The sequence below is a fragment of the Rattus rattus genome, chromosome 3, assembly GCF_011064425.1.
Source record: "Rattus rattus isolate New Zealand chromosome 3, Rrattus_CSIRO_v1, whole genome shotgun sequence".
Taxonomy (NCBI): domain Eukaryota; kingdom Metazoa; phylum Chordata; class Mammalia; order Rodentia; family Muridae; genus Rattus; species Rattus rattus.
In genome coordinates this window covers 140,196,348-140,211,124 of record NC_046156.1, presented here as the reverse complement: position 1 = coordinate 140,211,124, position 14,777 = coordinate 140,196,348, and positions in this window count along the sequence as shown.

Here is a 14,777-nt window from a genome sequence, read left to right as displayed (position 1 = left end):
TTATTTATCCTTTGAGTAGAGAAAGGCTACTGATATTTTTGACTTAATTTTTTATCTAGTGCTTTTTGTGAAGTCATCAGCTGTAGAGTTTTCTGTTGGAAATTTTGGGGCCACTTAAAGATACTATGATATCACCTGCAAATAGTGATATTTTGACTTCTTCCTTTCCAAATTGCTCTGGCTAGAACTTTGAGTACTATATTGAATAGATAGGGAGAGAGTAGGCAACCTTGTCTAGTCCCTGATTTTAGTGCTTCAAGTTTCTCTCCCTTTTGCTTGATGTTGGCTACTGGTCTGCTCTCTATTGCTTTAGTATGTTTAGGTATGCACCTTGAATTCTTCCTCTTTCCAAGATTTTTAACATGAAGGGGTGTTGAATTTTCTCATATGCTTTCTCAGCATCTAGTGAGATGATCATGTGTTTTCCCCCCCTCTGTGTTTGTTTATTTAGTGTTTTATGTTGATGGATTTCCATATATTGAACCATCCCTGCATCCCTGGGATGAAGTGTACTTGATGATGATGGATGATCGTTTTGATGTGTTCTTGGATTCAGTTTACGAGAATTTTATTGAGTATTTTTGTGTTGATATTCATAAGAGAAATTGGTCTGAAGTTCTCTTTTTTGTTGGTCTTGGTCTTGTTTATATAAGCATTGTTGTGGATTCATAGAAAAAATTGGGTATTGTTCCTTTTGCTCCTCTTTTGTGGAATAGTTTGTAGATTATTAGTATTTTGTCTTATATGAAGTACAATATTCTTTTAAAATTAAAAGTCCACACACATGTAATACACTGCAAACATATCTGTACACTTTTATCAATACAAGTATACTTTATAGACTTGTTGAAAGTTTCTGTTCCTGAAATACTATAGTACCTATCTGCAAAACCACATACAAAAAGCTAAAAAGTGACATTGTTTTGAACAAAAATAAAATGGCATCTATTAAGTATCTTTCTGGTTGCAAATAAGGTCCCTTTAAACTATAAGCACATGTAAACACACACACACAAACACACACACACACACACACACACACACACACACACACACACACGTACTCACCCAGCATCTTTTTTATGAATTTCTACTGGAAGACCTCATATGCAAAATGTTTGCTAGTGTGAGCTATTCTACATGCTGTGTGCTTTTGCCTCGGTAAACACTTAAGAAGATTGACTTAGTAAACTCTGTCAGTGGCCCATAGATGAAGATCCCAGTAATCTAAGATGAAGTTTTTCCACTTCCCTAAGTCTGCAAGAACATCTGTAAATGCTCATTACAGAAGTGGTGGCTAGGTCTGAAGGAACCACAATAAAAGAAGAAACTGGCAAGATGTGGCAACAAGATATCATTGACAGTGTTAAAACAATGACCTCAATGGGGTCAAAGATACATTTTTAAGGTTGCCTTTCCACATACACAGATCTTTAAATTTAGTTGACTTATCTCTGCAACAGTTTATATCAAACAACAACATCTGTGCAATGCAACCAATTAAAATGTTAATGAAGATCGATCTACCAAGGTTGCCTGGTTGCTTATGGAAACCCACATTTGTATAAAATCTGTAACACCAGTTGTTGGTGAACATGTGTTTCTCATGGCAAAGTTTACTTTCAACCATATTACAGATAATATGTTACATGAAAGTCATACTATAGTTTAAAAAGATCCAGAGATAAATTGTTATATTTCACATATTCCAAGTGTTCTTTTAGATAAATAATAGAATTCACTGAGATACACTTGCAGTCATTCACCATTTTATATCTTTTACTATGATTCTTAACATTCTCTACAGTTAGTAATTTAAAAAAAATTTCTATCTTCGCTTTATGGAAAAATTAAGAGCAGTTCTTTGTTCGAGAAGTAACCTGAAACACACACACACACACACACACACACACACACACACACACACATTCACAGGCACACAGAAAAACACACAGACACACATATTCACAGAGACATATAGACACAGATAGATGCCCACACAGATAGACACACACACAGAAATATATACAAAGACAGAAACAGAGATATACACAGACAGACACATACAAACACATACACACACACACACACACATTCACAGGCACACAGAAAAACACACAGATACACATACCTACAGAGACAGATTGACACAGACAGATGCACACACAGACAGACACACACAGGGAAATACACACACAGATATACACATACACACACATTCTGCTTTGATTTGAAAATCTCCTCAATTAGCATTTATCACAAGGTGGGATGACTATTATTTTCTAAAGCCAAAATACTTTAACTTGGAAGATATTTTTGTTGTTTCTGAAATTGTTTAATTTTTGGAAAAGGTTGCTGATTGACTTAAAACAAAAGTTGTTTATTTTTAAATGAAGATCTATTTTATTTTGGAATATAAAGTCTACTTGGTAGGTCATGAGAACCTTAAAAAAATAACCCTAAGGTTAAAAAAGTGACAGAATTAACTAGTTAAAATGATGAAGTTAGTTTCATGAAATACATGTTAAAGATACCTGTGTGCATGCCTGCATTTGAAGTGTGTGTGTGTGTGTGTGAGTGTGAGTGTGTGTGTGTGTGTGTGTGTGCGTGTGTATGGTTATAAAGATTGGGTTGCAGGACAGAAAGTGTTCCTTACTTTGAATTGAACACAGCAGAAACAGTCTACAGTCCAGGGTCGTGCGCTTTCCAATAAAACTTAGACTGTGCGAGGTTTGACAGTCTGAACGATATAAACTCTCAGTTTCCCTAGATGGGACTTTCTGAGGATCTTAAGCTCACAGATTTCTCTTTCACACTTCTATTTTTAATTAACACCTTTTTCAGTTTCTTTTCTAATCAATATAACCTTAGGACTAGATTTTTACAGCATCTTTTGATACTGAATATTTGTATTTGTTTCAAATTTGGAGGAAAAGTCAATGGTATCCAAAGACTTATGTCAACACTTCTGGTTTTCATTTGCTTTTCACATTCATCTGGAATGCTCTGTGTTGGAATGAGTACTTTGTAAAATCTTCATGTCATTCCTCACCAACTCTACATACACGGACAGACAAACAAACACAAGTGTATGTGCATGCTCACATACACATTTTCATAAAAAGTAAAAGCAGCTCAAGAAATGGACCTCCTTACCTGACTTTGTCATGGCATGATGTAGAAAATTGGTAGGAGTGTTTAGCGGCTGGGACCTCAGTGGCTTCATAAATCACCAGGTAAACAAAATGAATACGTCATCCCCAACCCTGATGATCAGTGACATGGAAAAGTGCAATCAGCATCAACTGTCTGAACACAATTAAAATATGGAGAGACCTTGGCTGATGGGTGTGCTTCTGAGTGTTCCTAAGTGTCATCTGCTGCTAGAGAGGTCAAAATGAGCACTTGGTGCATTACAATCTATTACACCTACTACAGCGAGGCTGTTTTTCCATAAGCAAATTAATATGAGTGACCGATTTCTGTCTTTATCATAGTTGAGAAAGCTAATATATCTGCTGAAGGGCACTTATTTAAATAGAAAGCAAGCATATGTAAAATACCTGACAGAGACTTTGATATAAAAAGAACCTGACCCCATTTTAAAGGTAAAAGTTTATGAAAATGATGTTATTAAAATGGTTGCTATTTTAATTATGTGGAGGAAAATTTGCTTCTGTGGATAATTAATTTTAGCCTTTAAGATTTCAGAATAGCATGCTTTTTAATTTTTTTTTTGATGTGCTTTGGTCAAGGTGTGGGGTTATTGCCGCTGAGATGGTACAGGGATCTGTGGTCCGTGTGAATCACACTGGAAATGCTAGCAAAAGATGTCATACTACACACAAGGCACCCATTTTAACACCATGATACAATTACTGGCCTTCAGCTTGAGCTTTGGTTTATTTATATCCGCCCTTCTGCAGATCCTCATGAAGTGCCATCCTTCTTCACTATGTTAGAGCAGATGTGTGAACACTGGAGGAAAGACGCCAAAGCAGAGTGTTTATTATTTGATGCTGAAGATAATCCAGAGAGACAAATGTCCAATGTTTGAACTCAGAGGCTAAAGATAAATATTCCACACACTCATTTCTCATTGATTGCCAAATAAACAATAGAATCCCTGCTTTTAACTACTTAATTCATTTCTGGCAAAGGATTTCCTGAGGAGAAGAATTGTCTGACACAATAGGCACATGAAAAATACTGAGAAAAATTTGCGATAAAATCATAAACAAAGAGTTAATAACAACAGCAGCAACAATAACAGAATCCTATTAGTCTGGAATTATTTTCTTTTTTTAAAAAATAATTTTATTGGTTATTTTGTTTATATATTTCAAATGCTATCCCCCGTACCGGTTTCCCATGTGAAAACCACCTATGCAATCCCCTGCTTTTCTATGAAGGTGCCCCTCATCTCACCCATCCATTCCTGCCTTACTGCCCTGGCATTGGCCTAGACTGGGGCAATGAGCGTAAACAGGACCAAGGGTCTCGCCTCCCACTGATGTCAGATAAGCCATCCTCTGTTACACATACAGTTGGATCCATGGGTCCCTCCATGTGAATTCTTGGTTGGAGGTTTAGTCCCTGGGAGCTCTGGGGGGGGGGGGCGGTTGGTTGATATTGTTCTTCCTATTGGGTTGCCAACCCCTTCAGCTCCTCTAACTTCAGCTTTCTCTAACTCCTCCACTGGGGTCCCCGGGCTTAGTACAATCATTGACTGCAAGCATCCACATGTGTATCTGCAAGGCTCTAGCCAAGCCTCTAAGGAGACATCCATATCAGGCTCCTATCAGCAAGCACTTCTTGGCACCTGATCCTGGCCCCCTTTTTCTCCCCCCTCCTTTCTTCCTCCCAAGCCCTTCCCACACTCTGTCTCCTGGGATTATTTTGTTTCTCCTTCTGAGTAGGACTGAGGAATCCACACTTTGATCTTCCTTCTTCTTGAGCTTCATATGGTCTGTAAGTTGTATCATGAATATTCTGAGCTTTCCCCCACCCCTTATATCCACTATCAGGGATTATGTACCATAATGTTTCTTCTATGACTATGTTACTTCACTCAGGATAATATTTTCTATTTCCATCCATTTGCCTAAGAATTTCATGTCATTGCTTTTAATGGACAAGTAGTGCTCCAGTGTGTAAATGTACTGTATTTCTGCATTCATTTCTCTGTTGAGGGACATCTAAGTTGTTTTGACCTCTGGCTATTATAAATAAAACTGCTATGAACATAGTGGAGCATGTGTTCTTCTAATATGTTGGAGCATCTTTTGGGTATATGCCCAAGAGTGGTACAGCTGCGTCCTCAGGTAATACTATATCCAATTTTCTGAGGAAACACCAGACTGATTTCTAGAGTGGTTGTACCAGCTTGCAATCCCAGCAACAATGGAGGAGTGGTCTTCTTTCTCTAAATCTTCGCCAGCATCTGTTTTTACCTGAGTTTTTGATCTTAGCCATTTTGACTTGTGTAAGGTGGAATCTCAGGGTTGTTTTGATTTGCATTCCCCTGATGGCTAAGGAGGTTGAACATTTCTTTAAGTGCTTCTCAGTCATGTGAGATTCTTCAGTTGAGAATTCTAACTTTAACTCTGTTCCTCATTTTTTTAAAATAGGGTTATTTGGTTTTCTGTAGTTGAATTCTTGAGTTCCTTGTATATTTTGAATATTAGCCTTGAATCGGATATAAAGTTGCAGAGATCTTTCCTAATCTATGGGTTGCCATTTTGTCTTATTGATAGTGTCCTTTACTTTACAAGAAGCTTTGCAATTTCATGAGGTCCCATTTGCTGCTTGTTTATCTTAGCTCATAAAACATTGGTGTTTTGTTTAGGAAATTTTCTCCAGTGCACATATGTTTGAGGCTCTTCCCCATTTTCTCTTCTATTAGATTCAGTGTATCTGGTTTTATATGGAGGTCCTTGATCCACTTGGACTTGAGCATTGTATAAAGGGATAAGAATGGGTCAATTTGCGTTCTTCTACATACTGACTGCCATTTGTTGAATATGTTGTTTTTTTCCACTGGATGGTTTTAGCTTTTTTGTCAAAGATCAAGTGACCATAGATGTGTGGGTTCATTTCTGGGTCTTCATTTCTATTCCATTGATCTATAAGCCTTGTCTCTGTACCAACACATTGTGGTTTTATCACTATTGCTCTGTAGTAAAGCTTCAGGACAAGGAGGATAATTCACCAACAAGATTTCTTATTGGTGAGAATAGTTTTCACTATGCTAGTTATTCTTGTTGTTCCAAATGAATTTGAAAACTGTCCTATCTCTGTGAAGATTTGGGTTGGAATTTTGATGGGAATTGCATTAAATCTGTAGATTGCTTTTGGCAAGATGATAATTTTTATTTTGTTAATCCTGCCAATCAATGAGCATGGGAAATCGTTCCATCTTCTGAGGTCTTCTTTGATTTCTTCCTTCAGGGAATTGAAGTTCTTGTCATATAGAACCTTCACTTGCTTGGTTACAGTCACAAGATATTTTGTATTATTTGTAACTATTGTGAAGGGTCTTGTTTCCTTAATTTCTTTCTCAGTTCATTTATCCTTTGAGTAGATGAAGGCTACTGATTTGTTTGAGTTCATTTTACATCCAGTCACTTTGCTGAAGTTCCTTTATGAGCTGAAGGAATTCTCATGTTGAATTTTGGGGTCACTTAAGTATACTATCATATCATCTGCAAATCTTGATACTTTGATTTCTTCCTTTCCAAATTGCTCTGGCTAGAACTTTAAGTACTATATTGAACAGCAAGGAAGAGAGTGAGCTGCCTTGTCTAGACTCTGATTTTAGTGGGATTGCTTCAAGTTTTTCTCCATTTAGGTAGATGTTGGCTACTAGATTGCCGAATATGACTTTTATTATGTTTAGGTATGGCCCTTGAATTCCTGATTTTTCCAAGACTTTTAATATGAAGAGGTGTTGAATTTTGTCAAATGCATTTTCAGCATCTAATGAGATAATCATGTTTTCTTTGAGTTTGTTTATATATCAGATTATATTGATGGATTTTTGTATATTGAACCATCCCTGCATCCCTGGGATGAAGCCTACTTCAGCACAGTAAATGGTTATTTTGATGTGCTCTTGGATTCAGTTTGTGAAAATTTTATTGAATAATTTTGCATCAATATTCATAAGGGAAATTGGTCTGAAGTTCTCGTTCTTGGGTCTTGGTGTGGTTTTGTTACTAGATTAAATGTGGCTTCATAGAATGAATTAGGTAGTGTTCTTTCTGATTCAATTTTTGGAATAATTTGTAGAATATTGGAATTAGAGCTTCTTTGGAGGCCTGATGGAATTCTGCACTAAAATCATCTGGTCCTGGCCTGTTTGTTTGGGACACTTTTAATGACTGCTCCTATTTCATTAGGAGGTATGGTATTCTTCAGATCCTGATCTTATCCAGGATCTTATCTGATCCTCATTTAACTATGGTACTTGGTATCTGCCTAGAAAATTATCTACCTCCTCCATATTTTCCTGTTTTGTTGAGTATGGGCTTTTTAGTAGGATCTGATCAATTTTTAATTTCTTGGTTTCTGTTTTTGTCTCCCTTTTTGTTTCTGATTTTGTTAATTTGCATGCTCTGTGCCCTCTGGTTAGTCTGGTTATAGTTTATCTATCTCATTGAGTTTCTCAGGGAATCAGCTCTCTGCTACATATGTAGTTGGAGCCCTGGGTCAGTCAGTGTATAGTCTTTCAGTAGTGGTTTAGTCCCTGGAAGCTCTGGTTGGTTGGCATTGTTGTTCTTATGGGGTTGCATTGGATTATTTCAATCTTCTTGTATCTGTTGAGGCTTATTTTTTTGATCTTTTATATTTCCCAATATGGAGAATGTACCATGAGGTGCTGAGAAGGTATATTCTTTGGTTTTAGGATGATAACTTCTATAGACATCTATTAAATCCATTTGTTCATAACTTCTGTTAGTTTCATTGGATCTTTGTTTATTTTCTCTTTTTATGATCTGCCCATTGGTGAGTGTGGTGTGTTACAGTCTCCCACTATTATTGTGTGAGATTCACGGAATACATTGAGCTTCAGCAAATTTTCTTTTATGAGTGTGGGTGTCCTAACATTTGGGGCATAGATGTTCGAAATGAGAGTTCATCTTGGTAGATTTTTCTTTTGATAGGTATGAAATGTCCTTCCTCATCTTTTTTGATAACTTTTGATTGAATATTTATTTTATTAGATATTAAAATGGCTACTGCAGCTTGTTTCTTTGTACCATTTGCTTGGTACCTTTTTTCCCCCTGCCTTTTATTCTCAGGAAGTGTTCTCTTAGGGTCTGTATGACATCTGCCCAGAATCTTCTGGCTTTAGAGTCTTTGTTGAGAAGTCTGGTGTAATTATGATAGGTCTGCCTACATGTTACTGCTTTTAATATTCTTTATTTGTTTCATGCATTTGTTGTTTTGATGGGACAAGAGGAATTTCCTTTCTGGTTGAATCTATTTGGAGTTCTATAGGCTTTTTAGATTTATGGTCATCTTCTTCTTTGGGTTTGGGAAGGTTTCTTCTACAGTTTTGTTGAAGACTGGCCCTTTGAGTTGGGAATCTTTACCCCCTTCTGTGATTATTTTCTTTTGGTTTGGTCTTTTCATTGTGTTCTAGATTTCCTGGATGTTTGGGTTAGGAGCCTTTTACATTTTGTATTTTTCTTTGACTGCTGTGTCAATGTTTTTTATGGTATCTTCTATGTCTGAGATTCTGTCTTCAATCTCTTGTATTCTATTGCTGTTGCTTGCACATATGATCTATTTCCTAGGTTTTCTAAATTCAGGGTTGTCTCCCTTTGTGATCACGTCATTGTTTCTATTTCCAGTTTTAAATCCTGGATAGTTTTGTTCAATTGCTTTACCTGTTTGGTTGTGTTTCTCTCTATTTCTATAAAGAGACTTATGTGTTTCCTCTTTAAGGCTTCTACCTGTTTACCAGTGTTCTCCTGTATTTTTTTTAAGGGAGTTATTTATGACCTTTGTTTAAGTCCTTTCTCTTCTTCATGAGATGTGATTTTAAGTGCGAATCTTACTTTTCTGGCGTGTTGGGGTATCCAGGGCTTGCTGTGGTGGGTGAACTGGGTTATGATGATGCCAGGTAGCCTTGGTTTCTGTTGCTTATGTTCTTGTTTTTGCCTTTTGCAATCTGATTATCTCTCGTGTTACCTGGTTTTATTGTCTCTGACTGGGGCTTGTCCCTCCTGTGATCTTATGAGCCTGTGATCTTAGGCATGTCAGCACTCCTGGGATACAAGCCCTCTCCAGGCCAGATTAGGGTATGGATAGCTGGGGCACATGGTCAGCCCTGGGGTGCAGATGGAAACCAGAAGGACCATTAGTCAGTTTTATGTACTAGCAATTGAAGGTCAAGCTTTTAGGAGAACACTATAATTTTGTTAGATCAGGGATCTCTTATGCCTTTTACTGACAGGAAGTGTAAGTTTTTTACTTGAACCTAATAAAAACACTAACCCTAATTCACTTATGAATGCAAAATGACTCAATTTACAAAATATAATAAGTTCATTGAGTGTGGCTTCAAGAAAAGATGTGCTCAATAAATTACTGGTACAAAATGCTACTTTGATTTCCAAAATGATTTATTGATGGCAGATTGGATAATTGATTTAGTAGTTATGACAATCATTTTTACTTGTACATTTAAAGCAACTAATGGGTTTGTTAGAGCTGATAAAAATTTCAGAATGTTGGGAAGTAATGAACAATGATTCTAAAAAACACAGTATCTATGTTTGTTAATACAGGACAATGCTTTAAAAACTACTATTAAAAACTTGTTTTAAATTCTTGAGGGCTGTAAGACAAAGGACACTGTTGTTAGGACAAAATGGCAACTGACAGATTGGGAAAAGATCTTTACCGATCCTACAACAGATAGAGGCCTTATATCCAAAATATACAAAGAACTCAAGAAGTTAGACCGCAGGGAGACAAATAACCCTATTAAAAAATGGGGTTCAGAGCTAAACAAAGAATTCACAGCTGAGGAATGCTGAATGGCTGAGAAACACCTAAAGAAATGTTCAACATCTTTAGTCATAAGGGAAATGCAAATCAAAACAACCTTGAGATTTCACTTCACACCAGTGAGCATGACTAAGATCAAAAACTCAGGTGACAGCAAATGCTGGCAAGGATGTAGAGAAAGAGGAACACTCCTCCATTGTTGGTGGGATTGCAGACTGGTACAACCATTCTGGAAATCAGTCTGGAGGTTCCTCAGAAAATTGGACATTGAACTACTTGAGGACCCAGCTATACCTCTCTTGGGCATATACCCAAAAGATGCCCCAACATATAAAAAAGACACGTGCTCCACTATGTTCATAGCAGCCTTATTTATAATAGCCAGAAGCTGGAAAGAACCCAGATGCTCTTCAACAGAGGAATGGATACAGAAAATGTGATATATCTACACAATGGAATATTACTCAGCTATCAAAAACAATGACTTTATGAAATTCATAGACAAATGAATGGAACTGGAAAATATCCTGAGTGAGGTAACTCAATCACAGAAAAAAACACATGATGTGCACTCATTGATAAATGGTTATTAGCCCAAATGCTTGAATTATACTAGATGCACAGAACACATGAAACTCAAGAAGGATGACCAAAATGTGAATGCTTCACTCCTTCTTTAAAAGGGGAACAAGAATACCCTTGGCAGGGAATAGGGAGGCAAAGATTAAAACAGACACAGAAGAAACACCCATTCAGAGCCTGCCCCACATGTGGCCATACATATACAGCCACCAAACTAGATAAGATGTATGAAGCAAAGAAGTGCAGGCCGACAGGAGCCGGATGTAGATCTCTCCTGAGAGACACAGCCAGAATACAGCAAAAACATACGTGAATGCCAGCAGCAATCCACTGAACTGAGAACGGGACCCCAGTTGAAGGTATCGGGGAAAGGACTGGAAGAGCTTGAAGGGGTTTGAGACCCCATATGAACAGCAATGCCAAACAACCAGAGCTTCCAGGGACTAAGCCACTACCCAAAGACTATACATGGACTGACCTTTGCCTCCAACCTCATAGCTAGCAAGGAATAGCCTAGTAAGAGCACCAGTGGAAGGGGAAGCCCTTGGTCCTGCCAACACTGAACCCCAGTGAATGTGATTGTTGGGGGAGGTGGTAATGGGGGAGGATGGGGGGGAGGCCCATGTAGAAGGGGAGGGGGAGGAGTTAGGAGGATATTGACCTGGAAACCGGGAAGGGAAATAACAATCGAAATATAAATAAGAAATAAATTAATAAAGATTAAAAAAAAGTCATCCCTGATGAAATATTCATAACTATCTGTGGTCCTATAAGGCCACACTGATTTTAAAAAAAAAAGAAGGAATTTTGAATTTGTGAAAGCTTTTTCAGCACACAGTGAGATGATTTTTCTTTCTGTTTATTTGTGTAGTGGATTATTTCAATGGGTTTTCATATATTGAGACTTCCTTGCCTCCTGGTAATGAAGGCTAATTGATCATGGTGGATGATGTTTTTGTTCTCACATTTAGTTGAAGTACATTGAGTACTTTTGCATCAGTGTTCATAGGAGAAATTGGTTTGAAGTTGTATGTTTGTGTGGTTTAGGTGTCAGGGTGATGGTGGCTTCATAGAATGAGTTTGACAGTGTTCCTTCTGTTTCTATTTTGTGGAATATTTGGGAGAGTATTGGTTTTAGCTCTTCTGTAAAAGTCTGGTAGAATTCTGTGCTAAGGCCATCTGGCCCTAGGATTTTGGTTTAGTTTTTTTTTTTGTTTGTTTGTTTGTTTTTTTTTGGGGGGGGGAGAGGTGTTGGTAGATGTTAATGACAGCTTCTATTTCCTTATGGGTTACTAGGCAGTTCAAATAGTTTACCTAATCTTGATTTAGATTTATTATGTGCTCTGACTATAAAACCATCCATTACTTTTACAGTTTCCAATTTTGTGGAGTATAGCCTTTTAAAGTAAGAACTAATGATTCTTTGAATTTCCTCATTGCCCTCTTTTCATTTCTGACTTTGTTTACCTTGATACTGTCTCTCGGTATTTTAGTATGTCTACAAGTTAGTATATGATGTAGATTTTCTCAATTGACTAGCTTGGTTTTGTTTGAGATTTTTTATATAGTGGATTATATTAATAGAGTTTTGTATATTTCATCAACTTAGCATACCTAGGATGAAGCCTATTTGATCATGGTGAATAATTGTTTTGATATGTTCTTGGACTCCAGTTGCAAGATTTTATTGAGTATTTTAACATTGATGTTCATAAGCAAAATTGGTCTGAAACTCTCCTTTTTGTTGGGTGCTTGAGTGGTTTAGGTATCAGTAATTGTGGATTCTTGGAATTAATTTGGTAGTATTCCTTCTGTTTCTATTATATGGAATAGTTTGAGGAATATTGGTATTAACTCTTCTTGAAAGTCTGGTAAAATTCTGCAGTAAACCCATCTGGTGCTGGGCTGTTTTGGTTGGGAGGATTTTAATAATTTCTTCTATTTCCTTAGTGGATATAAGCCTATTTTGATAGTTTTTTCTGTTTTTTCAATATTTTAAAAAATTGCTTAACATCCTAATCTTAGCCCACTTCCTCCTCTCTTCCCTGTCCTGTCTTAACAAATTCTTGCTCAATTACCATTACCCATTCTCCTGAGAAAAGGGTAAGCTCTTCTTAGATATCAACCCACACTGGCACATCTAGTCCCAGAAGGACTAAGCACACCCTCTTCTACTGTGGTCCAACCAAGCAGTCCAGACAGGTAAAGGGAATACAATGACAGGCAATAATCATAGACATCCCCATTTTACTTGTTCAGGAACACAATGGAAGACAATCTGCACATCTGCTACAAATATATAGGGAGCTTAGGCCTTGTACACTTTTTGGTTGGTAGGTTAGTGTGTGAGAGCCCAATGGGCCAAGATTAGTTGTCTCTGTAGGTCTTCTTATGGTGTTCTTGATCCCTCTGGTATACGCAATCAATTGTCCACTCTTCCACAAGACTCCCTGAGCTCTACCTGATTGACTATCAGTCTCCACATCTGCTTCCATCTGCTGCTGGACTAAGTCTCTTAGGAAACAGTTATACTAACTTCCTTTCTAGAAGCATAGCTGAGTATCATTATTAGTGTCAGATATTGGGTCTCCCATGGGATGGTTCTCAAATCGGGGCAGTAATTGGTTGGCTTTTCCCTCAATCTTTATTCCTGCCTCTCTTGTAGGCAGGATAAATTTTGGGATGAAGGTTTTGTGCATGGGTTGATGCACCCATGATTTGATGCCTCCCCACTGGATGTGGCTACAGGAGGTGGCTACTTTCATGTCTGTATCCTTTGCCTGTAGTAATCAGCTAGGATCACCCACATAGGCTCAGAGAACCTCTCCTATACCAGGTCTTCAACTTGTCCTAGAGATGCTCTCACACAGATTTTTGTTTTCACTCCCAGTCCTCTCCTAACTCCCTTCTTCCTACATCTGATTACCATCACATTCTCTTCCTCACAGCCTCTCCTATCCAGTTCTTTATGCATCCACCTCCAATGACTATGAATTTTCCCCTATTGAGTGAGATTCATGCATTCTCTTTTGAGCTTTTTTCATTACCCAAATTCTTTCAGTCTGTGGATTACATCATTGTCATCTTAGATTTATAGCTAATCTCCACTTATAAATGAACACACAGCATACATATCTTTTGAAGTGTTTCATTTTTAAAATATTTTGGTTTTTAAAATGCTTTAAGTACAAAAAATGCTTTAGCTATTACTATAGCATTTTGAAACAAAGAGGTTTACCTTCCCCTGAACTTCCCCACTCCTTCTATTTCCATTACTTCATTTTAATCCTTTCTCCATGATTCTTTTCCTCCTTCATGTTTCAGTGTCCTTTTCACTATCTGCACGTCCATCCTTTAAGACAATGTCATCAAGCTTCTTAGCTAGACATCAATTTGCTCTGTTGGAGATTTTCCAGTCTTTTTTGCTGCCTTTATGGATATTTTTCTTCCACATTCATTCCTGTCATCAGGAGAGAAAGAAATCACAGCTCACTTGTACCAGGTCTCTCATTCTTCCATATTACATCATTCACAATTGTTATTTGAATGCACAAAGAAGCTCAATATTAAGGGGTAACTCTTGGGAATAATTTTCATTGAATCATACCAGAAATGTGTCTTTCTTGAGCTTAATAATTACATTATTTAGATCTGGGAAATAATCGATAGTACTGAGAGTGAGCCCTGAACATTGGCAAAGTCTTTGAAACAAATTCAATGTAGAACAAGAAAGTCTATTTCTATTTCTCTCCAAGTTTGTTGTGCTGCCTAGTATTCAGTTCCCTTCAAAATATTTCTGTGTTTAAAAATAAAGAGTATCAAATTAAGTGAATCAAGCCAATATCAGACAGATATCACTATTTCTTTCATTTGTGAATCCTAGATTTTTGAGTAGATTCATAAAATAACATATTTGTGTATGACTTGAATGTAGAAGTGACGTTATCTGAAAGAGAAAATGCACACATGGGAGGTTAGCAGAAAGAGTGGAGAGTATGTTCAACTTCCACTATACACTTATATGAAAATAAACTTAAGAAAGCCAGCACTGCTGGTAGAGTTAATTCCAGTGGTCAGGAGGCAGAGACAACAACTTCTCTGAATTTGAAGACAGCTTGTTCTACAAAGCAAGTTGCAGGACAGCCAAGGGTACACAGAGAAACTGTCTTAAGAAA